The following is a 6,000-nucleotide window of genomic DNA, read 5'->3' as shown; positions in this document are numbered from 1 at the left end:
TCAGGCTCCCTGCTCCACGGGAAGCCTGCTTCTCCCTCTTCCACTCCCCCTGCTTGTGTTCCCTCTCTCTCTGTGTCTCTCTCTGTCAAACAAATAAAATCTTTAAAAAAAAATGCTACCTTGTTTTTATTTATACAGCATTTATTCCCAGTCAGTATTTCCATACAATTACGGATGTTTATAACCCAAACTGAAAGCCATGGTATATTTGAACAGTACCATTTAACTAACCTTCACATAAAAGAATACCATATGTTGTTCTTAATGAAAGACAGACCAAACTAATATGCTGAGACAATAGATTATTGTTTACATATCTCATTTTATAAAACGATATCAGATAAAAACATTTCCTGAAAGCCTGAAAAGCATGAAAGGAGATTTTAAAAATTTATTTGCATTTTTGTTTATAAATTCTTTTCAATTACACTTACTGAGCACACATTCAGTATGCCATTGTGCAGAACCCAAAAATGAGTAGTGGTTCTGCCTAATATTTAAGTTTTTCCCTTTGTTCTGTTTCAACTTGCTAATAACATTGCTCATCCAAAAATAAATTTTTGATTTGCCATATCTCTAGTATGTATTTTTAAAAATTAAAGGCATTTACATCTGACCTTTGTGTCTTTTCTACTATCCAAGAAAGAATACAAATATTCACCAAGGGTCCGAAACTAGTGGTAAAGTAGCTGCCTAGGAATAACTAAGCAAGTTCTTTTGTACATGATTTGATATGAAATTATTACAGAAATGTCAATGAAATAGTCTCTTCTTAGATTGTAAGATACTGTAAACTGACCTCACTTAACCTCTGCTTCATGTCTTGGTCTAGACTAAGGATATTCAACCCCAGTTGACTCTTTTTGGTGCTCACCTAAGGGCTTTAACTTCTCAATGTACAGGTCACAAGGAAAACCTAATAATAATCATAAATATTATAATTATAATAAAAGCAAGAACTTGCTTACTTTTACTATGCACTCACTTTGCACCTTATGGTGTTTTAAATACTTTATATGTACTTAATCATTTAATCATCAAAATAGCCCTATATTTTTTATTCTCATTTTATAGATGACAGAACTGACCCAGAGAATATATGTCAGTAAAGGTCATGTCAGAAAAACAGAATACTCCCTCAATATTTAAATCAAGGGATACTTAATCCAAAGAATTGGTTATATCCGTAATGAAAGAACTAAGAAGCCAAACAGGGACAGGGAGTTAAACCAGTTTGGCAACAGCAAGGAATCACTATGACTCTTAATTTGGGGGGGGGAGGGGTGTTGGAAGGAGGCAAGATTTCCAAAGCTCAGGGACCCACCTCACCAGGAGGACCCTGAACCAGGGTAGGCCAGTTTGGTGAGAGCTGGACCCACCGAAGAGCTACAGCCCAAGGAGAAGCTGCCCAAGGGGAGAGGAAGGAGAAGCAGAAATAGCCTGGATTCTCTTTTTCTCTCACCCTCTAATACCCCACCTATGCCAAATCCATTCTGAAGCCAGAGAGCATGGGACATACAAGGATAGTCCTTTCCGTGATTCAGAGCAAAGCAATGAAGTGCAAGAATGTACTGAAAGCAAATAGGCAAGGATTACGCAGAAGATTTGAGCAATTTGCCCAAGATTACAGACCTATCTGCATCTGGGTTGTTCTTTGGGATTTGTATATATGTAGCAATCATGTGCTCTGAATCAGGTACTCTATCCCCCGAGGGACAGAGGTCTGAGGAAGTGACATTAATCACTTTTGACTACATACTTTCTCTTTCCATATACATGATAGGATACCTTCAGGGAAATGTGTGCCTACCATTGTAGAAACAGAAGAAAGGTAAGAGATGAGGAAGGGTCTGGGAACTCTAAGTCATTTTCAGTGTCATAGTGCACTTTTGGGCTTGTTCAAAGTAATGGGAACAAGTGATTCATGCAAGAAATCTGTACTTTTGTGCTGACTCTCAGTTGATAAAGTATTGCTTTTTCTCCATATAGACCTTACTTTCAAAGTAGATCTTGCAAAGAAATAGTTCACATTAGATTGGATTCCTTTTTCAATTCACAGAACTTTTTCTCTTACAACTATTCCGACTAGAAGTGTGAATATTGACAGAAAATGTGGAGGTACTATTCTTTAATGTTTTAATGCATCTCTTACTAATCTAACGGGTTAGGGGATGGGGCAGGAAAAATGGTATTTGATAGTACATAGGTATGAAGTGTAGGATTAAGTGAAGTAGATTGAATATGACTGTTATGGGCCAAATTGTGTTCCCTCAAAATTTATATGTTGAAGTCCCAATCCCTAGTACCTTAGAATATAACTGTATCTGGAGATAAGTTCTTTAAGAGGTGGTTAAGATGAGGCTGTTAGAATGGGACACTAATCCAACACGACCTTATAAAAAGAAGAACACACACCAGGGAAGTGTGTGCATGGAGGATCAACAATATATGAAGAGGCAGCAAGAAGGTGACATCTGCAAGCCCAGGAGAGAGGCTGCAGGAAAAACCAATCCTGCTGGTACCTCCATCTTTGACTTAACAGTGTTCTCAATTGTGAGAGAATACATTTCTCTTGCTTAAGCCCACCCGGTCTGTGGTATTTTGTTATGGCTGCCCTAGAAAATGAATATGCTGACCAAAGAAGCAACATCTGGAGACTCTCCGTGTATGAGGTACCACTGACAGCTGGAGATACCAATATTGATATGCTTTGTCAGATAAACAATATGGCTGTCAGGACCACAGAACTGTCCAGTTGCAATGAGAAGTTAAGAGTTAGCCCTGCCCTACAAAAACATAAATAAACTTGTTTCTCTCCTTCATGACTGCCCATTTAATTCAATAGCATTTTATTGTACATGTATTAGGCAGATAGTACTCTTACAGGTTCTAATTTATGAGCACCTTATCAGTGAATGGTACCATTGTGACATCATGGAAACCTCCTCTTTCAATGATTGTTTATGGTTCCCTTATTGGTGGAAATAAAATCATCCTAGAACGTCAATAGACCTACAGAAGGAAAATAATTCTGTTCCTCCTCAAGAGGAGAGTTAGGAACCATTCTTTTGTCATGGAAATTGTTCAAATCTACACTGTGGTTGAATGTTTCTCTCTTACTCATGGCTTACAAATGTGCTTTGGCAACATATTAGACTTTTGGTGTTCAGAAATGGATATTCAAACTCATTCTAAATAAAGAGAAATAAATAGTCAAGATAGAATACCAGTTTCCTTGGTTCATGCAAGGCACAATATGGAATATTGTTAGAAACATCATTTTGATCCCACATAGAAAAACAGACTTGGTTCACACAAGGCACAATACGGAATACTGTTAGAAACATCATTTTGATCCCACATAGAAAAACAGACTTGGTGTTAAAAACTAAATTTTAAGTTTAATTTTATTTTTTTGTAAAGATTTTATTTATTTATTTCAGAGAGAGAGAGCACGAGCAGGAGGAAGGGCAGAGGGAGAAGCAGACTCTCCGATGAGCAGGGAGCCCAACTCAGGGCTCAATTCCAGGACCCTGGGATCATGACCTGAGCCAAAGGCAGACGCTTAATCAACTGAGCCACCCAGGTGCCCCTAAATTTTTAATTTTAATGAAATCTGTCACTTTAAGTGTTTACCTGCATTTCAAAAATCCAGACTAATACAATTTAGGAATTATTAAATAATATCCTAAGGTTATATACTTCTAATGACCATACATATTAAGGCTGACTCATGAACAAAAAACTGACATTGGGACATATTGTTAAAATGAATTAGGATATCTGGCAATGTGTCATATGTGCACATTTATCTCAAATTTTCAAATTTCCATCCTCTATTCATTCTAATTGTATGCTTTCTAAAAAAGAATGCATATAAGGACACTTGAAATTTTCTTCTCATACAAAACAATTAAGATTTTAAAATTTTCAGTAGGAAACCATTAAAAGTTAAGAGGGAAATAAATGATCAAAGTGGGCAAGTATGATTACCCTATAAAAAGATATATCTAACGATTATCTAGTAACCACTGGTAAAATAATATTTTTGTAGAACTAACAATTTAACTCAGAGGAACATTGATTGCCAAATTCTTGAAACTAAACTTTAGTATATGGCAATATCCTTTTTTAAATCACAGTACTGGATATTTAAGTTAAATTTAACTTTCTTATATTCAGATGTCATGAACTGGATACAGTTCTTTTTTTTTTTTTAATCCATAATACAGAGAAACATGAAGACGATACGTTGGAAAGAACTTTGGTCTGCAAGTGAGGTAAAATGGGCTCTAGTTTGCTTTCTTTGGCAAGTAGCTTTCTTTAGGTCTCAGTGTTTTAACAAAATTGTGCATTCTATCAGGACTGTTGGATTATCCCTAAAATTCTGTATTTCCAGCCACTTCACAACTTCTCAAATTCCTCTGGCAAAAATATAGGATATCAATAAAATAAAATTTGTGATATGTCAAAATCAAATGAGCAAATACATATGAAGACTCAAGGGAAAGATCTCAAAAGGCAGTTGAATATATCTGAGGTTCCGAGCAAAGATGGCTGTAAAGTGCAGAGATTTGTTACAAAATCTTAAGAATCACTATGATCCGTGAATATTATATAAAACCAGATAATATTTCAGTGATCATTTACTAAGCTTGCTTTTCTTGCCGTCAGTTTAAAAATTATACCCGGATTTGCATATGTGTGTATTGCATTTGTGACAATTTGCATTGATTATTCTACCCCCTCACTGCCGCACCCTCACCTCCTATGCCCAGATTAGTTCGTGAAGCTCAAGATTTTTTTGAGTGTAGAGATCGCTTTCTCGATGTTAAGTTTTTCTTACAGTTCCATATACGGTCAAGTATTCCATGCCGGAAGGTTAATTGCTACTTATTTGGCAACTGGTGTATTAGAATTATGTACCATCTGGGCAGTGATATTTTTGTTGTGTTGTGTGTTGTATAGACCATATTTCATTTTTATCCAATCTTCGGGAAATAAACCTTATTTCTCCAGAGCCTCGCAGCGTTTGCATGAACGAAGTAGACGGAGAATGTCAATATTCATTTATGTAATGATTAGTTAAGGAGAAAAGTACATTCCAGCAAATCACACTTAACTTTTCCCTTCGGGCAAGTTTACTGCTTGTGAAATTCCTAGAAAGGCGAGCGGAGAGGACCGGAGACATAGAAAGGAGCCGGGGTTCGGCACCCAGCACGGTTTTGGAACGTTACCAGGCTCAAGGGGAAAGGTATGTCTTGGAGCAGCTCGGAAAGCTGGCGATCCGACAAGTCCTGGGCACTGAGAGAACGCTGTCCTTCGGCCTCGGCTTGGAGCTTCGCAGAGCCAAGGGCAGGCATCGCGCAACCTGCCGCAGGGGCGGCTCCGAGACAAGGCCCGCGGGGCGCGCCTTCGCCCCACCCCGGGAACGCTGGGCCCGCGCAAGGAGGGGCGGTGCCGGGATTTGGGGGGTGGGGCTCCAAGGCGGTCGGCCCCGCCCCACCCCACCGCCCCGCGGGTCACAATATAGGGTTAGGTCGGCCGGCGGGCGGGGCTCGGCGGGGGAGGAGCCGCGGGGCGGGGGAGGTGACGGCGGTTGGGGGAGGGGAAGGGAGGAGGAGTCGGGGAGGGAGGAGAACAGCGCCATTCCGGCCCGCCGCTCCCTCCGTTCCTTCTCCCTTCCCCGCTGTGGCCCGCGAGCCGCCAGCGAAGGAGCACGCGCGCGTGACGCGGCCCGGCTTGCTCGCGCCTTCCCGCGCCCCAGCGTCCGCCGCCAGCTCATGGCCCCGGCCGCGGCGGATAAGCCGCGCTGAGGCTGGCCGCGCGAAGTCGTGGGGCCGCCGCTGTGGCCCTCGCTGTCCGTGCCTCGCCGCCAGCCCGCGGTGCCCGCGCACGCCGGCCGCCATCGCCTTCGCGCCTGGCTGGCGGGGGCGCTGTACTCCCCGGCGGTCCGCGCGGTTCCCTGGAGCTCGGCGGAGCGCGGCTGCCAGGGCCGGC

The sequence above is a fragment of the Neomonachus schauinslandi genome, chromosome 1 (genome assembly GCF_002201575.2).
Source record: "Neomonachus schauinslandi chromosome 1, ASM220157v2, whole genome shotgun sequence".
Classification (NCBI taxonomy): domain Eukaryota; kingdom Metazoa; phylum Chordata; class Mammalia; order Carnivora; family Phocidae; genus Neomonachus; species Neomonachus schauinslandi.
Note: the sequence above shows the minus strand (reverse complement) of the source record.